The sequence below is a fragment of the Haematobia irritans genome, chromosome 2 (assembly GCF_050003625.1).
Source record: "Haematobia irritans isolate KBUSLIRL chromosome 2, ASM5000362v1, whole genome shotgun sequence".
In the NCBI taxonomy this organism is placed as follows: Eukaryota; Metazoa; Arthropoda; class Insecta; order Diptera; family Muscidae; genus Haematobia; species Haematobia irritans.
Genome location: NC_134398.1, coordinates 193,947,730 through 193,970,314, shown reverse-complemented (window position 1 = coordinate 193,970,314; position 22,585 = coordinate 193,947,730). Strand labels below are relative to the sequence as shown.

General features: G+C 30.6%; 1 protein-coding gene and 1 long non-coding RNA gene across 2 annotated transcripts in view; one reads left to right on the top strand and one right to left on the bottom strand.

Moving 5' to 3' along the window:
- The window catches only part of LOC142226855 (uncharacterized), a 66,486-nt gene extending 59,459 nt beyond the window's left edge, over window positions 1–7,027 (bottom strand). Inside the window, exon 1 of the mRNA XM_075297090.1 lies at window positions 6,786–7,027. The gene's annotated coding sequence lies outside the window, so the exon portion shown is untranslated. The remainder of the gene's footprint in view (window positions 1–6,785) is intronic.
- LOC142226857 (uncharacterized) lies at window positions 6,511–11,451 on the top strand. The gene is made up of 3 exons (XR_012719764.1): window positions 6,511–6,646; window positions 10,915–11,168; window positions 11,235–11,451. It is a non-coding gene; the product is annotated as an uncharacterized LOC142226857 (long non-coding RNA).
- Window positions 11,452–22,585: the final 11,134 nt, after the last annotated feature.

Here is a 22,585-nt window from a genome sequence, read left to right as displayed (position 1 = left end):
TTTTTTTAATCTCTATGCTTTGGGTATAATTTGTTCCTATTTTTTAGTTAATTTAACTAACGTACGCAAAAAATTATTAAAGTAATAATTCCATGAACTAATAATTCCACGTAATAATTCCATGAACTAAAAAAGAATTAAATCGGCTTTATTGAAATATAGTGTTCACTTTTTTGAGTGGCATCTATAAAAATTTTACTTCTCGTTTTAGGTCATGTTATCAAAGTTCATTATAGTTAAGTTCACCCTTCTTGTGAGGTAGCGATTTTCCCTTGTTGGTGTAAATTAAAAATATTTCAAAATACGACACATTCAAGGAAAATTTATACTTCAGAAATAAATTGTCGCTATAAGGATTGATCATAGAATAATAAATAAAGTTCTAAAATAAAATAAGAAGAAACATTTTTGTCATAATATTTTTTTTTTTTATTTGTTAGTTTTTTGGTAAAATTTTCTTCAAATTTTGGTAGAATATTTTTGTCTCGAGTGCTAACTGTGCTCAGTTACATATCCTATAAAAAGAGTGGAGATAATGATGAAGAATTTTAATTTTTTTGTGGTGGTTTCACCGCAATGTGACACGGTGTTCGGGCTTGGCTATAAAAAGGAGGCCTAACCATAGAATCGGGCAGCACTTATTAGTTCATCATTTGTGGTCAAATTTTTTGAAAAATGTTTTCATTGTGAGAGGCCCCCTAATACTTAAATATACGTTGTATATACTCAAAGTAATTTGTGAGTTTAGCTTTTTTTTATTAAAAACAACAAATCATAGAAAAGAAATGCCACCATCAACTAAAACTATATACAAGCTTAAAAAAATAAATCTTTTTAGGTAAAAAAACGCACACAACATTTAAAGAAAAAGTAAAAAAAAAACAACGCAAAACAACGTAATTATTAAATAAACAACATAACAAGCCTAGAGCCTGCATCATCAGTAATAGGTGCATTTTTTAACGGCTTTGATTTTGTGCTTTTGTAAAAGATGCTGCAATTTTGTTTGTGTTTTTTATATTTTTTTATATAAAAATAGTGTGCACAAATTACATATGAACACTAAAACATACCACCTTCTCTTCCTGTGGAAACAAGCGACTTGAGAGTTAGCGGTTAGTTATGGCATCTGCAGTAGCAAATTGAAAACTGCCAATGATTCGGGTATCCCAAAGAAAAGGGGGGGGGGTGGTTAAAACGCAACAGGTGCACACCATGGAAACGGATTAGTTTATTTGATTATCTTATTGGCTATTAATAAATCACCATATTGTCAGAATAGAGCGGCAAAAAATAAATATTAAAGATATATTAAATAGCAATCAAGGAATTATCATCAGAGGTCAATGGAAGAGTTGATAAAACGATGTTTTGATGTAATTGCATCGATACGTTTTTATATGGATGGATTTGACAAGGAATCTTTTAATTTTTATTAAGAGAAATATTGTAATTATTTAACATTAAAATTTGTCTAAATTTTATATGCAGTAATGATGTATTGAGAGGTGGAAGGTGGTGGTCACAGCTCCAATTAAAAAAAACTCGCCTACACAGAATTTTCTTTTTCTGATTCAATAACGAAATTAATTGAACCAATTAATTTTTGAATCGCACTTTCTTCAGTCATGAAAATGATTGTATCAATCACAGAAATAATAAGAAATATAAAATACACTTGATTGAAAAATTAATTGATTTTTTTAAGGCACCTTTAATATATTTCTTAATCGGTTCAATTAAATTTGAATTAATTTCGGTAGAAAAACTCAATTAATTTTTTAATCGATCAATTATCATAGTATCAATTAATTATTGTAGCAATGTTAATTTATTTATAATTATTTTCCCTTTAGATGAAATATTTTTCTTGTAATTTTTCAAGAGTTTACACTTTTTTTATGAGCTTTCCAATTATAATTATTGTTGAATTTTTCTTTGGATTTGAAACAAAATTTAATGAACCAATGACTAGCATGAAATATTTCCGAATAAAATTTGAATTATTCAACCATTTTTTAACTGGAAATATTTTTTATTTATTTATTTATTAAACTTATATTAAATATAAGAATAATAGAGAAAAATCTAGCATTAGCTACTTAGGCTATCAGCTAAAATATTTTTAAAATATTTTTTTATTTATTTTTATGTAAGCCTGTTATCTGACTATGAACACTCGAATTAGCTACTAATAAAACATGTATAGCCAGGCTGGTGTATATTGCTATCGGTTTCTTTTCAATAACTTAATAAGACCAATTTCTTTATCTTTATGCCCAATAAGCTCTTATAAAAAATGTAAAATTAAAATTTTAATTGAAATAAATAATATTTTAATTCAATTTAAAATATTATTTATTTCAATAATTTAATTCAATATAAACATTTTTAATAATTTTCTTGAGTTTATTATACCCTCCACCATAGGACTTTGTGATTCCGTTTGTAACACATCGAAATATTGCTCTAAGACCCCATAAAGTATATATATATATATATATATATATATATATATATATATATATATATATATATATATATATATATATATATATATATATATATATATATATATATATATATATATATATATATATATATATATATATATATATATATATATATATATATATATATATATATATATATATATATATATATATATATATATATATATATATATATATACTGGGTCGTGGTGAAATTCTGAGTCGATCTGAGCCTGTCCGTCCGTCCGTCTGTTGAAATCACGCTAACTTCCGAATAAAACAAGCTATCGTCTTGAAACTTTGCATAAGTAGTTGTTATTGATGTAGGTCGGATGGTATTGCAAATGGGCCATATCGGTCCACTTTTACGTATAGCCCCCATATAAACGGACCCCCAAATTTGGCTTGCGGAGCCTCTAAGAGAAGCAAATTTGATACGATCCGGCTGAAATTTGGTGCATGGTGTAAGTATATGGTCTCTAACAACAATTCAAAAATTGGTCTACATCGGTCAATAATTATATATAGCCCCCATATAAACCGATCCCCCGATTTGACCTCCGGAGCCCCTTGGAAGAGCAAAATTCATGCGAATCGGTTGAAATTTGGTACGTGGTGGTAGTGTATGATATTTAACAGCCATACCAAAAGTGGTATCAGTCCATAATCATATATAACCACCATATAAACCGATCCCGAGATTTGGTTTTGGAGCCTCTTGGAGGAGCAAATTTCATCCGAGTCAGTTGAAATTTGGTACATTGTGCTATTATATGGCCGTTAAAACCCATGTCCAAAGAGATCCACATCGGTCTATAGTTATATATAGACCGACATTGGTCAAGTTCATAATTGTATATAGCCCCCATATAAGCGACCCCCATATTTCAATTCTGGCTCTCTACCACCCACGTATGGACTAAGTCACAATTTAGAAAACGATGTTAAGAAGTTTTAAGATACCACAACCCAAGTAATTCGATTGTGGATGACAGTCTTTCGTAGAAGTTGCTACGCAATCCATGGTGGAGGTACATAAGATTCGGCCTGGCCGTATATACTTGTTTTTGATTACAATGTTAATTGCATCAGTTAATATTTTAATTATATAATAACATCAATTAACTTTTTAATTGACAATTTTTTGGTGAATTGTTTTCTGTGTACACAGTGAGGGTGAAACCCTTGTTCTATGATATTTGAAAAGTTAACTGTATTTATTAACAACATATCCTCATTACAGGAACTTTTTTTGGCTTGTTTATACAGACGGACATGGCTACACCAGGGGCCGGGTCCGGGCATTTTTGCTAAAGACATTATGTGGCTATCTTGTCTCCTTCTGTGTGCTGAAAATATATGTACTAACTTCCCAGCAAAAAAATTGAAATTTTCTCTACAAACATTTCTTTTCCTTCTGGACAAATATTAGAATGTACGCAATTAGGCTATTTTAAGTGAATATTTTAGTTTTGAACAATTAAATTTCACAAACAAAAATAGAAAATCAATAAAAAATACAAAAAAATACAAAAAAATAATAATTAATTTCATCCCCGCTGGGATTTGAACATGTGCCGCTTTTTCTTCCTCCATGGAAGTCGACGTTGCCACTCGAGCCCAACATAATCTACCAAAATTTGGAGAAAATTTTACCAAAAAACTACCAAATAGAAAATTTTGTCAAAATTTTATCTCTATACAATTTTTTTTTTCAAATTTTATCTCTATAGAAAATTTTATTCAAAATTTTTTTCAAATTTTATCTCTATAGGAAATTTTGTCAAAATATTATTTCTGTAGAAAATTTTGTCAAAATTTTATTTCTATAGAAAATTTTGTCAAAATTTTATTTCTGTAGAAAATTTTGTCAAAATTTTATTTCTATAGAAAATTGTGTCAAAATTTTATTTCATTGGAAGATTTTGTCAAATTTTTATTTCTATAGAAAATTTTATTTCTGTAGAAAATTTGGTCAAAGTTTTATTTCTATTAATATTAAGTTCGAATCAAAAACATTTGACTAGACTTTTTGATGCATTGTGTTCAATGGCATTTGTGGCTGAGTGAACCAGCAAAAAAAGCGACGCCAAAAAAGTAATGAAAACGTTCTTTTTGGATCCGGAAGTGGTGCAAAATTGACGCAGAAACGGTGAATTTAACATGGGCTTGTCATAGGACCATTTCAACAGCCGGTGCACTGAATTTGCATCACTTCTTTAGGTGTGATCCGATTTCAATCTTTTGGGTGTAAATTAAAAAATTCTGTGATATTTTGTCAAATAAATAATTTTTATAATTTTTTATAATTTTTAATGGAAACGTTTTATCTCAAAAATTTTCAAAAATACACAATTTTTTCAGATTGGATTTAGCATTTTTTCGACAAAATTTAAGTAATTTGTACCATTTTATGAATTCTTAAACTGTTTTAAACCAATATGAAACAAAAAAAGTTAAAATTACCCATTAAAAATATGAAAAAAGCACTTTATAAAAAATTGAATGAAAAGAACTTCCTGTGTCGTTAAAATAAAGAACATCATTGGGAGTACATTTTCTGGAAGTGCTTTTAAAGTTGTGCCTTTGGAAGAACTTCCAAATTTTTTTGCTGGGGTGCTAATTCTGTTATGGTGCCAACAGACCCAGGTTCAACCCCCCGGTGGAAGCGAAGAAGTTTTTCAATGTGTAGGCTAAGTTAGGTACTATTCAGTCCACTCCCAGCAAAAAAAGCGTCGCCGAAAAAGTAATGAACATTTTCTTTTTGGATCCGGAAGTGGTGTAAAATTGACGTTGAAGCGATGAATTTAACATGGGCTTGTCACAGAACGGAAGTCCTCCATTTCAACAGCCGTTGCACTGAATTTACATCACTTCTTTAGGTGTGATCCGAATTCAATGTTTTGGATGTAAATTTAAAAATTCTGTGATATTTTGTCAAATAAATAATTTTTATAATTATTTATAATTTTTAATGGATTCTAACGCTTGTCGGAAACGTTTGACCTCAAATGTTTTCAAAAATTCAAAATTTTTTCAGATTGGATTTAGCATTTTTTTCGACAAAATTTAAATGATTTTTACCATTTTATGAATTCTTACTCTGTTTTTAACCTATTTGAAACAAATAAAAGTAAACATTACCCTTTAAAAGTATGAATAACCCAAGTTATAAAAAAATTAATTAAAAGAACTTCCTGCGTAGTTAAAAGAAAGAACATCATTGGGAGTGCATCTTCTGGAAGTGTTTTTAAAGTTGTGCCTTTGGAAGAACTTCCAAATTTTTTTGCTGGGTTGTGATACCACAGTGGTGAACTTCTCTCTTATCAGTGAGTGCTGCCTGATTCTATGTTAAGCTCAATGACAAGGGACCTCCTTTTTATAGCCGAGACCGAATGGCGTTCAACATTGCAGTGAAACCACTTAAAGAAGCTTTGAAACCGTCAGAAATGTCACCAGCATTACTGAGGTGGGATAATCAACTGCGGAAAAACTATTTGGTGTTTGTATGCAAGGCGGAAATGCTAACCATTGCACCACGGTGGCTCCCTTTTCAAGTATTTATGGTGAAATTGCATTTACTTGCGTCTATCATATGTTTTTTAAAATATAAGGTAACATTTCCACTAGAGACATGTACTTCATTACTTTATAACAATTAAGTGATTTTTTGTAGCAAATTTAAATGTTCAAACCAAACAAGCAATATTTTTGTAAACAAATAATTACGATTACTTCAAAAATACTATTGTTTTTTAAATATTACATGAAGTTGTGCCTTCAATATCAAATATTGAGTCAATTAAAATAAATGGTCCAAATTTTATTTGCTTTGCAAATTAAACCAGAGTTTTTTTTTTATGTAAATGTCTTTAATTAATAAATCATTTCATTAGATTGTTTTCATGCATGGTCACTAACAAACAAAAACAAGCCATTTTTATTTTTCTCTTAAAAAATTTGACAAGTTTTCAATGCACAAATTGTGTAATGGTGAGTGCGTTTAGACAGTCAATTTTCTGTTCATTTGAATTTGTATTTTTTTTTCGTTTAAAAAAAGTGTAGTACGAAAGTCACGGCAATAGAAAAGACCAAAGCAATATAATGCAACAAGTGGAAAACATATGCTGGTATTGAAGTTTCAAAGAACATCTGTAAGATAAGTTAAGGCAATGCGGTAGATAAATGTGGTAAATGCGTGGGAGCCATGTAGTGAATCCTGTTGGCAGGATACTGATTTATGTGGTAATTCCAAAGACAAAACAAAATCCCATAAAACACTGATTTAATTACACTTCACTGAAATAGTGCACAGCAGGCACATTACAGGATAATTTTAAAAAAAGAATCCTTTTCCTTTTTAAACTTTATATAAACGAAAGAAGAAATCTTGATAAAAAAAAACAAAAACGTTTTTATGTCGTTGTGTCAAATGACCACTGCAGCAATGTCCTTGCTGCATATAAGGACACCGTAAAACGACTAAACGCGAATCTAACCGATCGGGCGTACGGTTAACGACCGGTGGTAAGACCGACGCACGTACGTACTGAACGTACGTAAAACTAAATGAGAACTGAATTGTTTCAATTGGTTTTGTTGCGAATCAAGTGGATTTTAAGTTTTTCCGTACGAGACGAGACGCCAATTCGAACAAAAAGGCTGAAAAAAAGTGTTCATACAACATTCATAGTTGAGAGACTCCCAAAGAGGGAGACCAGCCAGCCATTTAGCCACCATGAATATTTACACCCTGGAAAAAGTTTCAAATTATCAATTTGTGGAATGCAATGCAATGAAGATCAAAAGCCGACAAACATTTTTGAGAAAAAAAGAAAAAAAATTAAAATGTCCACGAAATTTTTTATAGAAATAAAATAACGACGAAATATTCTATAAAAAAAATTTCGGAGAAATTTTTTAGACAATTAAAATTTTGACAACATTTTCTACAAAAATACAATTTCTACAAAATTTTATTTTTTTTTCTATAAATATAAAATTTCGAAATTTTCTATAAAAATAAAATTTCGACGAAATTTTCTATAGAAATAAAATTTCGACTAAATTTTCTATAGAAATAAAATTTGGAAGAAATTTTCTATTAAAATAAAATTTCGACGAAATTTTCTACAAAAATTAAATTTTGACGAAATTTTCTACAGAAATAAAATTTTTACGAAATTTTCTACAGAAATAAAATTTTTACGAAATTTTCTATAGAAATAATAATATAGAATTTTCTGTAGAAATAAAATTTCAACGAATTTTTCTATAGAAATAAAATTTCGACGAATTAAAATTTCTATAAAAATAAAATGTCGAAATTTTCTATAGAAATAAAATTTTGACAACATTTTCTATAGAAATAAATTTTCAATGAAATTTTCTATAGATATACAATTTCGACGAAATTTTCTATAGAAATAAAATTTCGTCAAATTTTTCTATACAACTAAAATTTGGACGAAATTTTCTATAAAAATACAATGTCGACAAAGTTTTCTATAAATATAAAATTTCGACAAAATACTCTATAAATATAAATATTCGACAAAGTTTCCTATAAATATAAAATTTCAATGACATTTTCTATAAAAATAAAAATTCGACGAAATTTTCCATAAAAATAAAATTTCAACGAAATGTTATATAGAAATAAAATTTTGACAAAATTTTCTATATAAATAAAATTATATAGAAAAATTTTCTATAGAAATAAAATTTCGACGAACTTTTCTATAGAAATAAAATTTTGATGAAATAAAATTTCTATAAAAATAAAATGTTGTCGAAATTTTCTATAGAAATAAAATTTTGACAACATTTTCTATAGAAATAAATTCTCAATGAAATTTTCTATAAAAATTTTTTTTGGTGGAATTTTTATAGAAATAAAATTTCGATGAAATTTTTTATAAAAATAAAATTTCGACAAAATTTTCTATAGATATAAAATTTCGACGAAATTTTCAATAGAAATAAAATTTCGACAAAGTTTTCTATAAATATAAAATTTCGACAAAATACTCTATAAATATAAATATTCGACAAAGTTTCCTATAAATATAAAATTTCGATGACATTTTCTATAAAAATAAAATTTCGACGAAATTTTCTACAAAAATACAATTTTTACGAAATGTTCTATAGAAATAAAATTTTGACAAAATTTTCTATAGAAATAAAATTTCGACGAAATTTTCTGTAGAATAAAATTTCAACGAATTTTGCTATAGAAATAAAATTTCGACGAAATCTTCTATAGAAATAAAATTTCGAGGAAATTTTGTATAGAAAAAAAATTTCGACGAGATTTTGTATAACAATAAAATTTCGACGAAATTTTCTATAGAAATAAAATTTCGATGAAATTTTATATAGATATAAAATTTCGACGAAATTTTCTTTAATAAAATTTTAAAATTTTATTTTTTTTATTTTAAAATTTTATTTTTATAGAAAATTTCGTCAAAATTTTCTATAGAAATAAAATTTCGATGAAATTTTCTATAGAAATAAAATGTCAACGAATTTGCTATAGACATAAAATTTCGAGGAAATCTTCTATAGCAATAAAATTTCGAGAAAATTTTGTATAGAAAAAAAATTTCGACGAGATTTTGTATAGCAATAAAATGTCGACGAAATTTTCTATAGAAATAAATCTTCGATGAAATTTTACATAGACATAAAATTTCGACGAAATTTTCTATAATAAAATTTTGACGAAATTTTCTATAGAAATAAAATGTTAACGAAATTTTCTATAAAAATAAAATTTCGATGAAATTTTCTATATAAATAAAATTTCGACGAAATTTTCTATAGAAATAAAATGTTAACGAATTTTGCTATAGAAATAAAATTTCGACGAAATCTTCTATAGAAATAAAATTTCGAGGAAATTTTGTATAGCAAAAATTTCGACGAGATCTTGTATAACAATAAAATTTCTATGAAATTTTCTATAGAAATAAAATTTCGACGAAATTTTCTATAGAAATAAGATTTTGACAAAATATCCTATAGAAATAAAATTTTGAAGAAATTTTCTATAGATATAAAATTTCGAGGAAATTTTCTATAGAAATAAAATGTCGACGAAATTCTCTATAGAAATAAAATGTCAACGAAATTCTCTATAGAAATAAAATTTCGACGAAATTTTCTATAAAAATAAAATTTTGACGAAATTCTCTATAGAAATAAAATGTCGACGAAATTTTCTATAGAAATAAAATTTCAACGAATTTTGCTATATACTATAAATATAAATATTCGACAAAGTTTCCTATAAATATAAAATTTCGATGACATTTTCTATAAAAATAAAATTTCGACGAAATTTTCTACAAAAATACAATTTTTACGAAATGTTCTATAGAAATAAAATTTTGACAAAATTTTCTATAGAAATAAAATTTTGACGAAATTTTCTATAGAAATAAAATGTCAACGAATTTTGCTATAGAAATAAAATTTCGACGAAATCTTCTATAGAAATAAAATTTCGAGGAAATTTTGTATAGCAAAAATTTCGACGAGATCTTGTATAACAATAAAATTTCTATGAAATTTTCTATAGAACTAACATTTTGACGAAATTTTCTACAAAAATAAATTTTTTACGAAATTTTATATACCAATAAAATTTCGACGAGATTTTGTATAACAATAAAATTTCGACGAAATTTTCTATAGAAATAAAATTTCGATGAAATTTTCTATAGAAATAAAATTTCGGCCAAATTTTCTATAGAAATAAAATTTTGAAAAAATTTTCTATACAAATAAAATTTTGACGAAATTTTCTATAAAAATAAAATTTCGACGAAGTTTTCTATAGAAATAAAATTTCGACGAAATTTTCTATAGAAACAAAATTTCGACGAAATTTTCTATAGAAATAAAATTTCGACGAAATCTTCTATAGAAATAAAATTTTGTATAGAAAAAAATTTCGACGAAATTTTTGATAGAAATAAAATTTCAACGAAATTTTCTATAGAATCAAAATTCGACGAAATTTTCTATAGAAATAAAATTTCGACGAAATTTTCTATAAAAATTAAATTTCGACGAAATCTTCTATAGAAATACAATTTTGTATAGAAAAAAATTTCGACGAAATTTTCTATAGAAATAAAATTTCGACGAGATTTTCTATAACAATAAAATTTCGATGAAATTTTCTATAAAAATAAAATTTTGACGAAATTTTCTATAGAAACAAAATTTCGACGAAATTTTCTACAGAAATAAAATTTCGACGAAATTTTCTATAGAAATAATTGCGATGAAATTTTCTATAAAAATAAAATTTCGACGAAATTTTCTATAGAAATAAAATTTCAATGAACAAACAAACCTTATTCGAGGAAAGTTCCAATAAATTAATTTAATGTAATTTTTCTTCAAGTGTAAATACTAGATATTATTTGTACAGAAATGCACTCACAATAACAACGTCACAACGCAACTGGAAAAAGACAAATATTGGAGGGTAGACAGATAGGCCGGTTGCAACGAATTACCATCGTCATCACCATTGACTGCAAGCTCTCAGCAGCTTCAGTAGGAGAGTAGTACTTGAAAAGTCTAACGAAATGGAAAACTGAGACTCAGTTATAGCTCCAGCATCTCTATCTCTATCCAGCACAAGAAAAAAACGGGGTAAACGAAAACAATACTTTTTGCTGTCGCTTGAGCTTCGTGTTTATTTTATTTTTCTTGTTACAGCTGCATTTGGTGGCGATATAGGAATGCCGGTATTACGACGATATGCGCGACAGCTCTTTGTCAGTGTTGACAAATGTTGTGGAGACATTGGGAATGAGTCACACAAGAAGAATTTAAAATAAAACATTCGGAAATGTTTCAATGGAAATTTGGTGAAAAAATAATTTAAACTAATTAAAAGATGAAAAATGGATTTTCAGAAAATTTTTTTATGAAATTGTGTTTTGAAAGTTTTGAACACATTTTTATGGTGACTGTTTTTATTTATTACAGACACACTTTGACATTGTTAATTTATATCTTATCAATTAGTTTCCTTCAGACTCAAATTTAATTTGGATATTGTAGGACCATACTTTTATAGCCAGAACCGAACTAGATATCGCTCTATGTATTAAACCTTAGGTTAGGTTAGGTTAGTCCACTATTCAGTCCATTGTGATACCACATTGGTGAACTTTTCTCTTATCATTGAGTTCTGCCTGATTCCATGTAAAGCTCAATGACAAGGGACCTCCTTTTTATAGCCACATTGCAGTGAAACTACTTAGAGAAGCTTTGAAACCCTCAAAAATGCCACCAGCATTACTGAGGTGGGATAATCCACCGCTGTAAAACTTGGTGGTGTTCAGTCGAAGTAGGATTCGAATCCATTGCACCACGATGGCTCCCTAGTTTTCAGTTGAAACTGCGAAAACCCATACTGAAAAAATTTAGGTGGTATTAAAGATTACCCCACCTAAATTTTAGGATGAACAATTTACAAAGTATTAAGGACAAATTTATTTAAAATAAAGAAAATTTAATTAAAATAAAGTTTGAAATCTTTGCTTTAAAATTTTCTTTTTATTAAATTCAGGGCACAAATTTTGAAATTTGTTGTCCCTCCGTTAAAACTGTATGTTTTTGACCTAAGGAAAATTTTCCTCAAAATAAAGAAACACATTTTTGATTTAAGGAAATCATCTTTTAATTAACTGCAATATTGAATCTTTAGAAAAATACTTCAAATATAGTCTAATACCCATGTTCGCAAATCTACTTCCAGGTGAATGTGAATCAATTCCACGATTTTGGTGTCCTACAATCCACTTTCAACGGAATTTTGGTGAAATCAATTCACTTCCAAAAGTCTTGGTGAAAGTTGAATTCTGTCCAAGATGGTCGTATTTCCGGCGTAGTAGTGAGTTGTTTCATATACCCCGTCATAGGACTAATTATGGTTCCAATGAACCAATGAGTCGTGCATTGGCTGAATTTAATAATATCTCCAATGAAGATATTGATATATTTGATAAATTTTCTAAATTTGTTAATATTCTGGATTTAATATATTTTTAGTTCTAAGTAGTCTGTAAGGAATATTGTATTTCCATAGACTTAAAAAGGTACTCGTGTAAAAAATTTGATATGTTTTATATTTAATACATGAGTTTTATTAAAAATGTGTAATTTTCAATTAAAAAATAAATAAATTTGAAATAAGTCTATTGATTCCACTTATTTTGATTTCCGCCTTAGTGATTTTTTGGGTGATTTGTGCAACCAGCTGCCCTACGGGAAATGGATCAACCACAGAACCGGTACATTACTAGTCCCTGGTGTGTATGGACCAGTCCCACTTCTGGTCAAAACGTATGGAAGGGACCGGCCACTTTAACATGGGTTTGGCATTGACGGGGTAAATATACATTTTAGGACGCGTCTTGGACTCATCCCAAAGGACACGTCCTGGGACATCAGGAACCACTCTCGGACGAACTCTTTGAAATCTGTTTCAATAGGTTATTCTGATAATTTTATTTCACTAAACCTGAAACCTTAATTGATCTAAGAGTTTAATATCAAGCGAGTACGGGAATAAATAAATTACGACTATTTAAAAAATTGCAACTTACTGGAGCACAGGTACCAGTTCAATGATAGGTCCGTCAGTGGCAATTTGCACCAATTTTCCATAGGGTGGTCACGGAAAAGTTAAAAAAGAGCGTGGAATTGAGGACACCAAATTTTCACGTTCGTGGATTTGACGTTAATAGTGGAAGTGGAATTGAAGTGGTTTTAGAATCTTTGGTTTAAAGTTTTTTTGTTGGAATTAAGAAAACTTTTTTTACTTTCAAGTATCCGTTATAATTTGGATTTTAAAACTGGTATTTATTTGTACGTGAATAGCTTTATTAATATACTGCGAAAAGAGAATGGAAATTCGATGAGATCTGTATTTAAAGCCAGATAGGTTACTAAAAAATGTCTTTATTTGAATGACGGCGAATCTTTGGCTCGGAATCAATACTAAAATCCTTAAGGGAAGGTCAAAATCTTTGGATCAAAGTATTTTTATTTTGAGTGCAGTAACCCTTAGCATGGCAGGCTGGGGCCCATAGAGTCGAAAACATATTGGTGCAAATAAATGTTACCAATGTTAGCGAGTGTAGAGTATATGGTGAAGACGATACGACGTAAGAGCATTTATGGTGTCACTGCCTTGTTTTCACAATATTAGGTTAGGTTAGGTTATGTGGCAGCCCGATGTGTCAGGCTCACTTAGAGTATTCAGTCTATTGTGATACCACATTGGTGAACTTCTCTCTTACTTCTCTTCTTCTCTCTTTCACAATATTTAGATATTGTCTATTCATAATTTGGGAGAGGACCTGAATACCGAATCTGAATCAGGATATTTAACCATTTGATAATGACTGTCGTGGATTTCCTGAAGGATTGGCCTGAAGGAGGCCGTTGTCAAATACTCTGTTCTTTAAAGTGTCAAATACTCTGTTCTTTAAAGTCAAATTTTCGAATTTACGATATTAGAAATATTTAAAATTTTTGGTCAAATTCAAAAAGGATTTTGAAAAGCATCGAAGGTGGCTTTTCAATTTTTACAAAAAAAGTCGGTTCTTGGTTTTCATCACCTCTATAAGACGAGTAATTTTAGCCTTTATAAAAAGTCTATATTGGCCAACATCTAAAATCTATTTAAACTATTCGAAAAAGAGAATAAAAAAAAATAAAAATTCCGAGTTTATCTAATTTTATCGTTACCTATTTCAAAACGTTAAATTGACAACACTTCTATATGGCAGTAGCAATATAACATATTGGCGTTAATATTCAAACGAGTGGGTCTACATGTCTACCGAAAAAAAGTTACGATAAACACAAACAATCTATAGAAATAACAACAAACATTATGGAAAAAGCAAAGAAAAAAAAATTTAAAGAAAATGAAAATTGGCATAGTAAGAAACTCAACTGATGAATTGGTGGTAATGGTGGTTCACTCACAAACTCATGAAAAGATACCATACTGTGGACAATCTACATAAAATTAGAGCGAACGTTGACCAAGAATTGATGATTGTCAACCTAAATCCTTGTTTCTATTTGGTTTGCTTCACATAGGGGAACTCATAAACTCTCCATTGACTATCCATATTGGAAAGTCTTCTAAAATAAGTTATAAATGGATTATGCTTTTTCTTAACCATGGGGCAGGATAATCAATACACCTCCCAATTTTCTTCTCAACTTCTGCTGACGAGGCTTCTACTGCTGCTACTCCAACAGCTAGCCAGCTAGCTATCCATCCTGGTGCAGATATTCCACAGCCCATATGCAAACGTGAAAGCCTTAAAACCGACAATAGAAACTTAGTGGGCTGTTTTCATACAACCCATTTGTTCAGGAAATATGTGGGAAGTTCATCTATACTCAGGGTATGTGTCTATGATAGATGTGGCGAACATGGCCAAGAGAATTTTAAGCCTGAGACAATAAAAAAAAAATTGTAATTTTCACAATTGTCCCATGTACACCAGGCAAGCATGGAACTTTTGAACGATTGCCATTTTGAGGTGGTTTGTTGGTGGAACCTATGGTAACTAATAAGTATTGGAATTCCATTAAGTTGTAATGATTTTGTTCCAAAAGAAAAAAACAATACGCAAGCATTTAATGAACAAAAAATTCAATATTTGAACATCTGCGTGTGAAGGTGAAGTCAAGTCAAATCAATTGCTACAATTGACATTTGTACATAGCTGTCTCGGAATACATCGAGTGGAAGGAGGCATGAGTATTATTCATTAAACCCAAAAATTAAGGAGTTCCTTTTATACCATAGCAGGTAATACAATAATTTGACTATTAATACAAAGTAATTAAGAAAAGAACAACTCTTTGCCATATAGTATTTCACTTTCAAGAAAAAGGCAGATCAATGCACTATTGCTGAAGGCTAAGAACCAAAAACCTGATATTTTCAGTTTTTCGAAAATTGAAAAAAAAAAAATAGGTTCGAAAGTTGCTAAGGCGAAAATATTTTTCGACTTCATAAAAATGTTGTATGTCTATATTTTTTTAACGAGTTGTCGGTGTTATTGTTAAAGGTCCATTAATCGATTTGACTCAATTTTCATAAAATAAAATAAAATAAAATAAAAAATAAAATAAAAATTTTCTGGGAAAATTAAATGTCTTCCACTACACATAATTTTTTCTAATTTAATCACGAAATTAATTGATCAAATCAATTTTTTAATTAAAATTTTCTGGGAAAATTAAATGTCTTCCACTACACATATTTTTTTCTAATTTTTTTAATTGAAATTGCTTCAATTGCGGAATTATAATATCAATCACATTTTTATTAACATTTACTAGTTTATGGTCTGACACATAGATGGCGTCGCTAGTATTAAATGCACATTATTTTTATATAGTACCAACCTTCAAATGATTCGTGTCAAAATTTGACTTCTGTAAGTCAATTAGTTTGTGAGATAGAGCGTCTTTTGTGAAGCAACTTTTGTTATTGTGAAAAAATGAAAAAAAAGAATTTCGTGTTTTGATAAAATATTGTTTTCTGAGGGGAACAAATACGGTGGAAGGAAAAACTTGGCTTCATAATGAGTTTCCGGACTTTGCCCCAGGGAAATCAACAATAATTGATTGGTATGCAAAATTGAATAACCGTAAAATCCCAGCAAAAACTGGGTAAGCACTAGTGATTCTTTCAGTAATACCGGTAATCAAAAAGTTACTACTTGAAGTTTTACCTGGGATTTCAAAATAATAACTTACCTGTGTAGGCAAAAAGTGATTCCTTCTGTTAATGCCGGTAATCAAAATCATATCTTGAGGTCCGGGTTCGGCTCTACAGTGGGCACCGTTAATAGTAGCGATAAGTAATGCCAAATTATATTTCAGAAAAAATTGCCAATAAATATACCTTTGTTTTCTAAACTTGTATAGTACACAATTTATATTACAAAATAACATCTTTGAATAGATCCACGTCGTGGAGCGTGGTATAGTGTGTTGGATTATAAAACAACAGGAGAGTTGGTACGCTTGGTATAGTGTGTTGGATTACAAAACAACAGGAGAGTTGGTACGCTTGCGAAGAAGTACTTATTTTCCGACTGCTGGTATGCTTGCACGGAAGTACTTTCCTCCAATGTCATGCCCGTATAAAAGTATTACTACTGATATATGTACGAGGAAGTTGTTACCAATTTGGCGCAGGCATACTTGTACTCATACCTGGTAATAGGAGTTTTTGCTGGGATGATGTTGATCATCGAGATAGCAGAGGCCTTAAAGATATCAAAGGAACGTGTTGGTCATATCATTGATCAATATTTGGATATGCGGAAGCTCTGTGCAAAATGGGTGCCGCGTGAGCTCACATTTGACCAAAAACAACAACGTGTTGATGATTCTTAGCGCTGTTTGCAGCTGTTAACTCGTAATACACCCAAGTTTTTCCGTCGATATGTTACAATGGATGAAACGTGGCTCCATCACTACACTCCTGAGTCCAATCGGCAGTCGGCTGAGTGGACAGCGACCGGTGAACCGTCTCCGAAGCGTGGAAAGACTCAAAAGTCCGCTGGCAAAGTAATGGTCTCTGTTTTTTGGCATGCGCATGGAGTAATTTTTATCGATTGTCTTGAGAAGGGAAAAACCATCAACAGTGACTATTATATGGCGTTATTGGAGCGTTTGAAGGTCGAAATCGCGGCAAAACGACCCCATATGAAGAAGAAAAGTGTTGTTCCACCAAGACAACGCACAATTGCCCACAAGTCATTGAGAACGATGAATTGGGCTTCGAATTGCTTCCCCACCCACCGTATTCTCCAGATCTGGCCCCCAGGGACTTTTTCTTGTTCTCAGACCTCAAAAGGATGCTCGCAGGGAAAAAATTTGGCTGCAATCAAGAGGTGATCGCCGAAGCTGAGGACTATTTTGAGGCAAACCCCAAGGAGTACTACCAAAATGGTATCAAAAAATTGGAAGGTCGTTATATTTAATCGTTGTATCGCTCTTGAAGGGAACTATATGTTGAATAATAAAAACGAATTTTGAAAAAAAAAATGTGTTTCTCTTTGTTAGACCGGGGACTTATCAGCCAACCTGTTAATTTGACTATTAATACAAAGTAATTAAGAAAAGAACGACTCTTTGCCATATAGTATTTCACAAAATTAAAAACAAAATAGGTTTGAAAGTCGCTAAGGCGAAAATATATTTCGACTTTATAAAAAAGTTGTATGTCTTTATTTTTAACAAGTTGTCGGTGTTATTGCTAAAAGTCCATTAATCGCTTTGACTCAAGTTTCATAAAATAAAATAAAAAAAAATATTTTCTGGAAAAATTAAATGTCTTCCAATACACATAATTTTTTCTAATTTAATCACGAAATTAATTGATCAAATCAATTTTTTAATTGAAATTGCTTCAATTGCAGAAATTGTAATATCAATCACATTTTATTAGTAGATGTAACCCATTAGTTTTAAAATTATGGTAGTGCTAGTATTAGTGTAGTAAGATATTGATTACACATAGAAAAAAAAAATATCACCAAAATATTTCCAATTAAAAAGTTAATTGAAGCTGAAAAATTATTCAATTAAAAAATTAATTGATACAATTAACTTTTTAATCAAACTCGAAAAATTAAGTCAATTATGTCAATGATTTTTTTTTTAATTTTTATTTAAATCATAAATTTATACAAATAACTTCCTACACAAAACATTTTTTCTGAGTCAATCACGAAATTAATTGATCCAATTAATTTTTCAATTGGTCATAACAAAACATTTAATTAATTGATTTGATTTGAAAATTTCAATTAATTTTTGAATAGTTTCAATTAAAAATTTTAATGATATTGATTGCAAAACTCAATTAAAGGGTGATACGGTCAAAATTTGGTCAATATAAACTTGACGTATTTCTTTCAATTTTGCATTTAAAAACCCTGAACACCCCTCATTTTGAAGGTGTGTGTGTGTAGAATGTTGCTCCTATTTTGATTTTGGAATTCACTCTTTAGTTGTCAAAATGCCGTCCAAGCAAGAAGAGCAGCGTATCAAAATTTTGCTCGCGCATCGCGAAAATCCGAGCTACTCGCACCCAAAGCTGGCAAAATTGCTAAAAGTTGTCAAATCAACCGTTACAAATGTATTTAAAGTGTTTGGGGAACGTTTGTCGACAGCCAGGAAGTCTGGATCGGGGGGAAATCGAAAACCGGAAGCCGCTGAGACGACAAAGAGAGTTGCCGGTAGTTTCAAGCGAAACCCTAACCTCTCTCTTCGAGATGCCGCAAATAAGCTGGGTGTATCGTCTACAACCGTGCATCGAGCCAAAAAACGAGCCGAACTATCGACTTACAAGAAGGTAGTGACTCCAAATCGCGATGATAAACAAAATACGACGGCCAAAGCGCGATCCCGGAGGCTGTACACGACGATGCTGACGAAGTTTGACTGCGTGGTAATGGTCGATGAAACCTACGTCAAAGCCGACTACAAGCAGCTTCCGGGACAGGAGTTTTATACGGCAAAAGGAAGGGGAAAGGTAGCAGATATTTTCAAGCACATAAAACTGTCAAAGTTCGCAAAGAAATATCTGGTTTGGCAAGCCATCTGTACCTGTGGCTTCAACCAAGAAATTTACGTGGAAGAGTGTTTGCTGCCTTTCCTGAAGAAACACGGTTGTTCCGTACTTTTTTGGCCGGATTTGGCATCTTGCCATTACGGTAAAAAGGCCATGGAGTGGTACACCGCCAACAACGTGCAGGTGGTTCCCAAGGACAAGAACCCTCCCAACACGCCAGAGTTCCGCCCAATTGAGAAATACTGGGCTATATATGCAATGAAATATAGTCATATTTTTATATGAGCTTTTTATAACATTGTAGATATATAAAGATACTATTTGCTTGAGCTTTTTTTTAAACAGTTAACTGTTCCAATTGATAATTTAATTAAAAAATTTATTCGATGAAGATTGCAAAACGCAAATAATTGTTTAACCGATTTAATTAGAAAGTTTAACTAAATAAATAATTGTACAACGGTTGCTTCGCGTAAGGCGCACGGCGATGAATTCTCATTTATAAAAATTGCTTCAAATTTAAACACTTCTTTTTTATGCGACTTTAGTCGCACAAAAGTTGCACAAAAAGTGGCACAAAAAGTCGCATGATGTCAAAAAGGATGCAAAATGCGACTAAAGTCGCACAACGGTATCACTGCCATGGTCTTATGAAGCTTCAAACAGTTGATTACATTAATTTAATTGAAAACATTTTAATTGGATACATTTTTATACCCACCACCATAGAATGGTGATGGGGGTATAATAAGTTTGTCATTCCGTTTGTAACACATTAATTTAATTGAAAACATTTTAATTTGATACATTTTTATACCCACCATCATAGAATGGTGATGGGGGTATAATAAGTTTGTCATTCCGTTTGTAACACATCGAAATATATATACTTGATCAAGGAGAAATTCTAAGACGATATAACCATGACCGTCTGTCCGTCTGTCTTTCCGGCTGTCTGTCTGTCTGTTGTAATCACGCTACAGTCTTCAATAATGAAGCAATCGTGCTGAAATTTTGCACAAACTCGTCTTTTGTCTGCAGGCAGGTTAAATTCGAAGATGGGCTATATTGGTCCAGGTTTTGATATAGTCTCCATATAAACCGACCTCCCGATTTGGGGTCTCGGGCTTATAGAAACCGTAGTTTTTATCCAGTTCGCCTGAAATTGGATATCTAGTGGTATTTTAATACCACAAAGAGGTGTGCCAAAAATGGTGAGTATCGGTCCATGTTTTGGAATAGCCCTCACATAGACAGATCTCCCGATTTTAATTCATGGGCTTCTAGAATCCGAAGTTTTTGTCCAATTTACCTGAAATTGGAAATCCAGAGGTATTTTAGAACCATAAAGACGTGTGTCAAAAATGGTGAGTATCGGTCCATGTTTTGGTATAGTCCCCAATAGACCGATCCCCCGATTTTACTGTTTGGACGTATAGAACCGTAGTTTTTTATTTTAGAACCATAAAGACGTGTGTCAAAAATGGTGAGTATCGGTCCATGTTTTGGTATAGTCCCCAATAGACCGATCCCCCGATTTTACTGTTTGGACGTATAGAACCGTAGTTTTTATCCAATTCGCCTGAAATTGGAAATTTAGTGGTATTTTAGAACCACAAAGAGGTGTGCCAAAAATGATGAGCATCTGTCCAGGGTTTGGTATAGCCCCCATATAGACTGATCTCCAGATTTTACTTCTTGGACTTATAGAAAACATAATTTTTATCCAATTTGCCTGAAATTGAACATGTAGAGGTATTGTAGGATCACAAATAGGCGTGCCATTGGTCCATGTTTTGGTATATCCCCCATATAGACCGATCTCCCGATTTTACTTCTTGGGCTTATATAAACCGTAGTTTTTGTCCAATTTGCATGAAATTTGACATCTAGAATTATTTGAGGACCATAAAAATGTGCGCCGAAAACGGTCAATGTATATGTATATACACCGATCTCCCGGTTTTATTTTTGGGCTTGTAGAAACCGTAGTTGTTGTTCACTTTGCCTGAAATCTGGAGGTTTCTTAGGACTATAAATAGGTGTGCAAGAAATGATTTTATTGTTTGGGATTCTAGAAGCCGTAGTTTTTATTCAATGTGCTTGAAATTTTAAATCTAGAAGTATTTTAGGACCATAAAGAGGTGTGCCGAAAACGGTGAGTATCGGTCCATATTTTAGTATAGCCCCCGTAAGACAGATCTCCCGATTTAACTCTTTGGGTTTCTAGAAACCGTAGTTGTTGTCCGATTTGCCTCAAATTGTAAATATACTGGTAATTTAGGCTCACAAAAACATGTACCGGATTTAATTTTTATCGATTCATTTGGTAAGGCCTCCACTGATCATGAAAATTGCTTAAAACCGACAGTAAAATTTGCAGATTTTACTTCTCGTTTTAAATAATGGGAGTGAAAAATTTACAGATTTTAGATTTCACATCAAGGCGTTATTTCATAATTTTCTTGCACATTTACTAGAGATGTTAATGATTCCTCTACAACTCAAACAAAAATGGTTCGTATAAATCCAGAATCTGATATAGTCTTCATAGGTAAAATCCGTAAATTTATCTTCGGCAAGTGTACTGGTTGAAGTGCTCTGCTTGGGAGATTATGTGTCATCAAACCCCCTTAAATTTCAAAGAAAACTATAATATTTGATTCATAGTGGTGGGTATTTAAGATTCGGCCCGGCCGAACTTATTGCTGTATATACTTGTTTATGTATATGTTTGGTTTTCTTAAAATTGTTAGGTAATACACATATTTCAAAAACTTACCAAATTATTAAAAATCAATTTTTATTGGATATACTATATATGGATGCTAACCTGAAAGGAGAAGAGCAAAATAAAAAGAACTTATTAAATAAAAGTGATGAAATAAAATTCATGAATTTGGTACCAATACATAGAAAGACATATAAAAAATATACATTAAATAAGAGTAAAATATAGCTCTTACTAACCCAGCAAAAAAAGCGTCGCCAAAAAAGTAATGAAAATATTCTTTTTGGATACGGAAGTGGTGCGAAATTGACACAGATGCGATGATTTTAACATGGGCTTGTCATTGGACTGAAGTCCTCTACTTCAACAGCCGTTGCACTGAATTTGCATCACTTCTTTAGGTGTGATACGAATTGGATGTAAATTAAGAAAAGTCTGTGATATTTTGTCAAATAAATAATTTTTATAATGTTTTTAAACGGAACGGAAACGTTTGACCTCAAATATTTTCAACAATTCACAATTTTTTCAGATTGGATTTAGCATTTTTTTTCGACAAAATATAAATGATTTGTACCATTTTATGAATTCTTACTGTGTTTTAAACCTATTTGAAACAAAAAAAGTTAAAATTACCCATTAAACGTATGAAAAAACCAAGTTATAAAAAATTGAATTAAAAGAACTTCCGGGGTAGTTAAAATA